Genomic DNA, 9,806 nt, shown 5'->3' with positions numbered 1-9,806 from the left:
GATGGAAAAGCTTTTGTACTTATATTGTATTTTATTCTTCTGGCGTTGACTTCTTAGGCCCTAACTATTCGATCTGGTGGAAGAACGCCCTAGAGTGACGCCTAGGTTGGCCGGAACGTAGAAATGACCATTACTTTCACAATGTTTGCAATTATTCATGTTATACGATGGAAAAGCTTTTGTACTTATATTGTATTTTATTCTTCTGGCGTTGACTTCTTAGGCCCTAACTATTCGATCTGGTGGAAGAACGCCCTAGAGTGACGCCTAGGTTGCCCGGAACGTAGAAAAGACCATTACATTCACACTGGTTGCAATTATTCCTGTTCTACGATGGAAAAACTGTTGCATCTTTATTGTATTTTATGCTTCCGGCGTTGATTTCTAAGGCCCTAATTATTCGATCTGGTGGAGCAACGCCCTAGGGTGAAGCCAAGGTTGCCCGGAACGTAGAAATGACCATTACATTCACACTGGTTGCAATTATTCGTCTTATACGATGGAAAAGCTGTTGTATTTATTTTGTATTTTATGCTTCGGGCGTTGACTTCTAAGGCCCCAACTATTCTATCTGGTGGAGCAACGCCCTAGAGTCAAGCCTAGGTTGCCCGGAACGTAGAAATGACCATCACTTCCATACTGGTAGCAATTATTCGTTTTATACGATGGAAAAACTGTTTTATTTATATTGTATTTTATGCTTCTGGCGTTGACTTCTAAGGCTCTAACTATTCGATCTGGTGGAGCAACGCCCTAGAGTGAAGCCTAAGTTGCCCGGAACGTAGCAATTGCCATCACTTTCAGACTGGTTGCAAATATTCCTGTTATATGATGGAAAAACTGTTGTATTTATATCGTATTTTATGCTTCTGGCGTTGACATCTAAGGACGTAACTATTCGATCTCGTGGAGCAGCGCCCTAGAGTGAAGCCTAGGTTGCTCGGAATGTAGAAATGACCATTACTTTCACACTGGTTGCAAACATTCGTTTTATACGATGGAAAAGCTGTTGTATTTATATTGTATTTTATGCCTCTGGCGTTGACTTCTAAGGCCGTAGCTATTAGATGTGTTGGAGCAACGCCCTAGAGTGACGCCTAGGAAGCCCGGAACGTAGAAATGACCATAGCTTTCATTCTGGTTGCAATTATTCCTGTTTTATGATGGAAGAACTGTTGTACATTTATTGCCTTTTATGCTTCGGGCATTGACTTCTAAAGCCCTAACTACTGAATCTGTTGGAGCAGCGTCTTAGGGTGAAGACTAGGTTGCCCGGAAAGTAGAAATGCCCATAACTTTCATCCTGGTTGCAATTATTCGTTTTGTATGATGGAAAAACTGTTGCATTTATATTATATTTTGTGCTGCTGGCGTTCACTTCTTAGGCCCTAACTATTCGATTTGGTGGAAGAACGCCCTAGGGTGAAGCCTAGGTTGCCCGGAACGTAGAAATGACCATAACTTTCACACTGGTCGCAATTATTCGTTTTATACGATGGAAAAACTGTTCTATTTATTTTGTATTTTATGCTTCGGGCGTTGACTTCTAATGCCCTAGCTATTCGATCTGGAGGAGCAACGCTCAAGAGTGAAGCCCAGGTTGCCCGGAACGTAGAAATGACCATTACTTTCACAATGTTTGCAATTATTCATTTCATACGATGAAAAAACTGTTGTACTTATGCTGTATTTTATCCTTCTGGCGTTGAATTCTAAGTCTCTAGCTAATCGATCTGGTGGAGCAACGCCCTAGAGTGAAACCTAGGTTGCCCGGAACGTAGAAATGACCATCACTTTCAAACTGGTTGGAATTATTCCTGCTATACGATCGAAAAACTGTTGTATCTTTATTGCATTTTATGCTTCGTGCGTTGACTTCTAAGGCCCTAACTATTCAATCTGGTGGAACAATGCCCTAGGGTGAAGCCTAGGCTGCCCGGAAAGTAGAAATGTCCATAACTTCCACACTGGTAGAAATTATTCGTTTAATACGATGGAAAAACTGTACTATTTATTTTGTATTTTATGCTTCGGGCGTTGACTTCTAAGGCCCTAACTATTCAATCTGTTGGAGCAACGCCCTAGGGTGAAGCCTAGGTTGCTCGGAAAGTGGAAATGACCATAACTTTTACACTGGTAGCAATTATTAGTTTTATACATTGGAAAAACTGTTCTATTTATTTTGTATTTTATGCTTCGGGCGTTGACTTCTAAGGCCCTAACTGATTGTTCTGGTGGAGCAACGCCCTAGAGTGAAGCCTAGATTGCCCGGAACGTTGAAATGACCATAACATTCACACTGGTTGCTATTATTCGTTTTATACGATGGAAAAACTGTTATATTTATATTGTATTTTATTCTTATGGCGTTGACTTCTCAGGCCCTACCTATTCGATCTGGTGGAACAGCGCCCTAGGGTGAAGCCTAGGTTGCCTCAAACATAGAAATGACCATTACTTTCAGACTGTTTGCAATTATTCCTTTTATACGATGGAAAAACTGTTGCATCTTTATTGTATTTTAGGCTTCTGGCGTTGACTTCTAAGGCCCTAACTATTCGATCAGGTGGAGCAACGCCCTAGAGTGAAGCCTAGATTGCTCGGAATGTAGAAATGACCATAACTTTCACACTGGTAGCAATTATTCGTTTTATACATTGGAAAAACTGTTCCATTTATTTTGTATTTTATGCTTCGGGCGTTGACTTCTAAGGCCCTAACTGTTGAATCTGGTCGAGCAGCGCCCTATAGTGAAGCCTATGTTGCCCGGAACGCAGAAATGACCATAACTTTCGCACTGGTTGCAAATATTCCTGTTCTACGATGGACAAACTGTTGTATTTATATCGTATTTTATGCTTCTGGCGTTGACTTCTAAGGACCTAACTATTCGATCTGGTGGAGCAACGCTCTAGAGTGAAGCCTAGGTTGCTCGGAATGTAGGAGTGACCATAAATTTCACACAGGTTGCAATTATTCGTTTTATACGATGGAAAAACTGTTGCATCTTTATCGCATTTTATGCTTCTGGCGTGGACTTCTAAGGCCCTAACTATTCCATCTGGTGGAACAATGCCCTAGGGTGAAGCCTAGGCTGCCCGGAAAGTGGAAATGTCCATAACTTCCACACTGGTAGAAATTATTCGTTTAATACGATGGAAAAACTGTACTATTTAATTTGTCTTTTATGCTTCGTGCGTTGACTTCTAAGGCCCTAACTATTCAATCTGTTGGAGCAACGCCCTAGGGTGAAGCCTAGGTTGCTCGGAACGTAGAAATGACCATTACTTTCACACTGGTTGCTATTATTCGTTTTATACGATGGAAAAGCTGTTGTATTTATATCGTTTTTTATGCTTCTGGCATTGACTTCTTAGGCCGTAACCATTCGGTCTGGTGGAGCAACGCCCTGGAGTGAAACCTAGGTTGCCCGGAACGTAGAATTGGCCATCACTTTCAAACTGGTTGCAATTATTCCTGTTATATGATGGAAACACTGTTGTATTTTTTTTGCATTTTATGGCTTGGGCGTTGACTTCTAAGGCCCTAACTATTCAATCTGTTGGACCAGCGCCCTAGGGTGAAGCCTAGCATGCTCGGAAAGTAGAAATGACCATAAGTTTCATACTGGTTGCAATTATTCGTTTTATACGATGGAAAAGCTGTTGTATTTATATCGTATTTTATGCTTCTGGCGTTGACTTCTTAGGCCGTAACTATTCGGTCTGGTGGAGCAACGCCCTGGAGTGAAACCTAGGTTGCCCGGAACGTAGAATTGGCCATCAATTTCAAACTGGTTGCAATTATACCTGTTATATGATGGAAACACTGCTGTATTTTTTTTGCATTTTATGGATCGGGCGTTGACTTCTAAGGCCCTAACTATTCAATCCGTTGGAGCAACGCCCTAGGGTGAAGCCTAGGTTGCTCGGAAAGTAGAAATGACCATAAGTTTCATACTGGTTGCAATTATTCGTTTTATACGATGGAAAAGCTGTTGTATTTATATTGTATTTTATGCTTCTGGCGTTGACTTCTAAGGCACTAACTATTCGATCTGGTGGAGCAACGCCCTAGAGTGAAGCCTAAGATGCCCGGAACGTAGTTATTGCCATCACTTTCAGACTCGTTGCAAATATTCCTGTTATATGGTGGAAAAGCTGTTGTATTTTTATTGCATTATATGCTTCGGGCATTAACTTCTAAGGCCCTATCTATTCAATCTGTAAGAGCAACGCCCTAGGGTGTAGCCTAGGTTGCCCGTAAAGTAGAAATGACCATAGCTTTCATACTGGTTGCAATTATTCGTTTTATACGATGGAAAAACTGTAGTGTTTATATTGTATTTTATGCTTCGGGCGTTGACTTCTATGGCACTAACTATTCGATCTGGTGGAGCAACGCCCTAGACTGAAGCCTAGGTTGCCCGGAACGTAGAATTGGCCATCACTTTCAAACTGGTAGCAATTATTCCTGTTATATGATGGAAACACTGTTGTATTTTGTTTGCATTTTATGGTTCGGGCGTTGACTTCTAAGGCCCTAACTATTCAATCCGTTGGAGCACCGCCCTAGGGTGAAGCTTAGGTTGCTCGGAAAGTAGAAATGACCATAAGTTTCATACTAGTTGCAATTATTCGTTTTATAAGATGGAAAAGCTGTTGTATTTATATTGTATTTTATGCTTCTGGCGTTGACTTCTAAGGCACTAACTATTCGATATGGAGGAGCAACGCCCTAGAGTGAAGCCTAGGATGCCCGGAACGTAGAATGGGCCATCACTCTCAAACTGGCTGCAATTATTCCTGTTATATGATGGAAACACTGTTGTATTTCTATTGTATTTTATGCTTCAGGCGTAGGCTTCTTAATCCGTAGCCTTTCGATATGGTGGAGCACCGCCCTAGAGTGAAGCCTAGGTTGCTCGGAACGTAGAAATGACCTCTACTTTCACACTGTTTGCAATTATTCATTTAATACGATGGAAAAGCTGTTGTATTTATATCGTATTTTATGCTTCGGGCGTCGACTTCTTAGGCCCTAACATTTCGATCTAGTGGAGCAACGCCCTACAGTGAAGCCTAGGTTGCCCGGAACGTAGATATGACCATAACCTTCACACAGGTTGCAATTATACGTTTTATACGGTGTAAAGGCTGTTGTATTTATTTTGTATTTTATTCTTCTGGTGTTGACTTCTTAGGCCCTAACTATTCGATCTGGCGGAACAACGCGGTAGAGTGAAGCCTAGGTTGCCCTGAACGTAGAAATGACCATTACTTTCACACTGTTTGCAATTATTCCTTTTATACGATGGAACAGCTGTTGTATTTATATCGTATTTCATGCTTCTGGCGTTGACTTCTAAGGACCTAACTACTCGATCTGGCGGAGCAACGCCCTAGAGTGAAGCCTAGGTTGCTCGGAGTGTAGAAATGACCATAACTTTCACACTGGTCGCAATTATTCGTTTTATACGCTGGAAAAACTGATGCATCTTTATCGTATTTTATGCTTCTGGCGTTGACTACTTAGGCCGTAGCTATTTGATCTGGTGGAGCAACGCCCTGGAGTGAATCCTAGGTTGCTCGGAACGTAGAAATGGCCATTACCTTCACACAGTTTGCAATCATTCATTTTATACGATGGCAAAGCTGTTGTATTTATACTGTATTTTATGCTTCCGGCGTTAACTTCTAAGGCCGTAGCTATCAGATGTGGAGCAGCAACGCCCTAGAGTGACACGTAGGTTGCCAGGCACGTAGAAATGACCATTACTTTCACAATGTTCGCAATCATTCATTTTATACGATGGAAAAACTGTTGTACTTATATTGTATTTTATGCTTCGGGCGTTGACTTCTAAGGCCCTAACTATTCGATTTGGTGGAGCAACGCCCTACAGTGAAGCCTAGGTTGCCCGGAACGTAGAAATGACCAGTACTTTCACACTGGTTACAGTTATTCGTTTTATACAATGGAAAAACTGTTCTATTTATTTTGCATTTTATGCTTCGGGCGTTGACTTCTAAGGCCCTAACTATTCGATCTGGTGGAGCAACGCCCTAGGGTGAAGCCTAGGTTGCTAGGAAACTAGAAATGACCATAAGTTTCATACTGGTTTCAATCATTCGTTTTATACGATGGAAAAACTGTTGTATTTATATTGTATTTTATGCTTCTGACGTTGACTTCTAAGGCACTAACTATTCGGTCTGGTGGAACAACGCCCTACAGTGAAGCCTAGATTGCCCGGAAGGTAGAATTGGCCATCACTTTCAAACTGGTTGCTATTATTCGTTTTATACGATGGAAAGACTTTTATATTTATATTGCATTTTATGATTCTGGCGTTGACTTCTTAGGCCCTAACTATTCGATCTGGTGGAACAACGACATAGAGTGAAGCCTAGGTTGCCTGGAACGTAGAAATGACCATCACTTTCACACTGGTTGCAATTATTCCTGTTATAGGGTGGAAAGACTGTTGTTTTTTTATTGTATTTTATCCTTCAGGCCGTGAGTTCTGAGGCCGTATCTATTCGATGTGGTGGATGAACGCCATAGAGTGACGCCTAGGTTGCCCGGAACGTAGAAATGACCATAACTTTCACACTGGTTGCAATTATTCGTTTTATATGATGGTACAGCTGTTGTATTTATATTGTATTTTCCGCTTCTGGCTTCGACTTCTAAGGTCCTAGCTATTCGATCTGGTGGGGCATAGTCCAAGAGTGAAGCCTATGTTGCCCGGAACGTAGAAATGACCATATCTTTCACACTGGTTGCTATTATTCCTGTTATACGATGGAAAAGTTGTTGTATTTATATTGTCTTTTATGCTTCTGGCGTTGACTTCTAAGGCCCTAACTATTCGATCCGGTGGTGCAACGCCCTACAGTGAAGCCTAGGTTGCCCGGAACGTAGAAATGAACATTACTTTCACACTGTTTGCAATTATTCGTTTTATACGATGTAAAGGCTGTTGTATTTATTTTGTAGTTTATGCTTGTGGCGTTGATTTCAAAGGCCCTAACTCTTCTATCTGGTGGACCAACGCCTCAGAGTTAAGTCTAGGATGCCCGAAACGTCGAAATGGTCATTACTTTCGCACTGGTTGCAATTAGCCATGCTATACGATGGAAAAACTGTTGCATTTTTATTGTATTTTCTGCTTCAGGCTTTGACTTCTAAGGTCCTAGCTATTCGATCTGGTGGGGCATCGTCCAAGAGTGAAGACTAGGTTGCCCGGAACGTAGAAATGACCATTACTTTCACCATGGTTGCAATTATTCGTTTTATACGATGGAAAAACTGTTGTACTTATATTGTATTTTATTCTTATGGCGTTGACTTCTAAGGCCCTAACTAATCAATCTGTTGGAGCAGCGCCCTAGGGTGAAGCCTAGGTTGCCCGGAAAGTAGAAATGACCATAACTTTCATCCTGGTTGCAATTATTCATGCTATACGATGGAATAACTGTTGCATTTTTATTGTATTTTCCGCTTCTGGCTTCGACTTCTAAGGTCCTAGCTATTCGTTCTGGTGGGGCATCGTCCAAGAGTGAAGCCTATGTTGCCCGGAACGTAGAAATGACCATAACTTTCACACTGGTTGCAATCATTCGTTTTATACAACGGAAAAACTGTTGTATTTATATTGTATTTTATGCTTCTGGGGTTTACTTCTAAGGCTGTAGCTATTCGATGTGGTGGGGCAACGCCCTAGAGTGAAGCCTAGGTTGCCCGGAACGTAGAAATGACCATTACTTTCACACTGGTTGCAATTATTCGCTTTATACGATGGAAAAACTGTTGTATTTATTTTGTAATTGGTGCTTCTGGCGTTGACTGCTTACGCCCTATCTATTGGAACTGGTGGACCAACGCCCTAGAGTGAACCCTAGGATGCCCGGAACGTAGAAGTGACCATATCTTTCACACTGGTTGCTATTATTCCTGTTATACGATGGAAAAGTTGTTGTATTTATATTGTGTTTTATGCTTCTGGCGTTGACTTCTAAGGCCCTACCTATTCGATCTGGTGGAGCAACGCCCTACAGTGAAGCCTATGTTGCCCGGAACGTAGATATGACCATAACTTTCACAATGTTTGCAAGTATTCATTTTATACGATGAAAAAACTGTTGTACATATATTGTATTTAATCCTTCTGGCGTTGAATTCTAAGGCACTAACTATTCAATCTGGTGGAGCAACGCAATAGAGTGAAGCCTAGGTTGCCCGCAACGTAGAATTGGCCATCACGTTCAAACTGGTTGCAATTATTCCTGTTATATGATGGAAGCACTGTTGTATTTTTTTTGCATTTTATGGTTCGGGCGTTGACTTCTAAGGCCCTAACTATTCAATCTGTTGGAGCCACGCCCTAGGGTGAAGCCTAGGTTGCTCGGAAAGTAGAAATGACCATAACATTCACACTGGTTACAATTATTCGTTTTATACGATGGAAAAACTGTTGCATTTTTATTGTATTTTCCGCTTCTGGCTTCGACTTCTAAGGTCCTAGCTATTCGATCTGGTGGGGCATAGTCCAAGAGTGAAGCCTATGTTGCCCGGAACGTAGAAATGACCATATCTTTCACACTGATTGCTATTATTCCTGTTATACGATGGAAAAGTTGTTGTATTTATATTGTCTTTTATGCTTCTGGCGTTGACTTCTAAGGCCCTAACTATTCGATCCGGTGGTGCAACGCCCTACAGTGAAGCCTAGGTTGCCCGGAACGTAGAAATGACCATTACTTTCACACTGTTTGCAATTATTCGTTTTATACGATGGAAAAACTGTTGTATTTATATTGTATTTTATGCTTCTGGCGTTGACTTCTGAGGCACTATCTATTCGATCTGGTGGAGCAACGCCCTAGAGTGAAGCCTAGGTTGCTCGGAATGTAGAAATGACAATAACTTTCACAGTGCTTGCAATTATTCGTTCTATACGATGGAAACGCTGTTGTATTTATATTGTATTTTATGCCTCTGGCGTTGACTTCTAAGGCCGTAGCTATTAGATGTGGTGGAGCAACGCCCTAGAGTGACGCCTAGGGTGCTCGGAACGTAGAAATGACCATTACCTTCACACTGGTTGCTATTATTCGTTTTATACGATGGAAAAGCTGTTGTATTTATATCGCTTTTTATGCTTCTGGCATTGACTTCTTAGGCCGTAACCATTCGGTCTGGTGGAGCAACGCCCTGGAGTGAAACCTAGGTTGCCCGGAACGTAGAATTGGCCATCACTTTCAAACTGGTTGCAATTATTCCTGTTATATGATGGAAACACTGTTGTATTTTTTTTGCATTTTATGGTTTGGGCGTTGACTTCTAAGGCCCTAACTATTCAATCTGTTGGACCAACGCCCTAGGGTGAAGCCTAGCTTGCTCGGAAAGTAGAAATGACCATAAGTTTCATACTGGTTGCAATTATTCGTTTTATACGATGGAAAAGCTGTTGTATTTATATCGTATTTTATGCTTCTGGGGTTGACTTCTTAGGCCGTAACTATTCGGTCTGGTGGAGCAACGCCCTGGAGTGAAACCTAGGTTGCCCGGAACGTAGAATTGGCCATCAATTTCAAACTGGTTGCAGTTATACCTGTTATATGATGGAAACACTGCTGTATTTTTTTTGCATTTTATGGATCGGGCGTTGACTTCTAAGGCCCTAACTATTCAATCCGTTGGAGCAACGCCCTAGGGTGAAGTCTAGGTTGCTCGGAAAGTAGAAATGACCATAAGTTTCATACTGGTTGCAATTATTCGTTTTATACGATGGAAAAACT

The sequence above is a fragment of the Calliopsis andreniformis genome, unplaced genomic scaffold (genome assembly GCF_051401765.1).
Source record: "Calliopsis andreniformis isolate RMS-2024a unplaced genomic scaffold, iyCalAndr_principal scaffold0025, whole genome shotgun sequence".
Classification (NCBI taxonomy): domain Eukaryota; kingdom Metazoa; phylum Arthropoda; class Insecta; order Hymenoptera; family Andrenidae; genus Calliopsis; species Calliopsis andreniformis.
Note: the sequence above shows the minus strand (reverse complement) of the source record.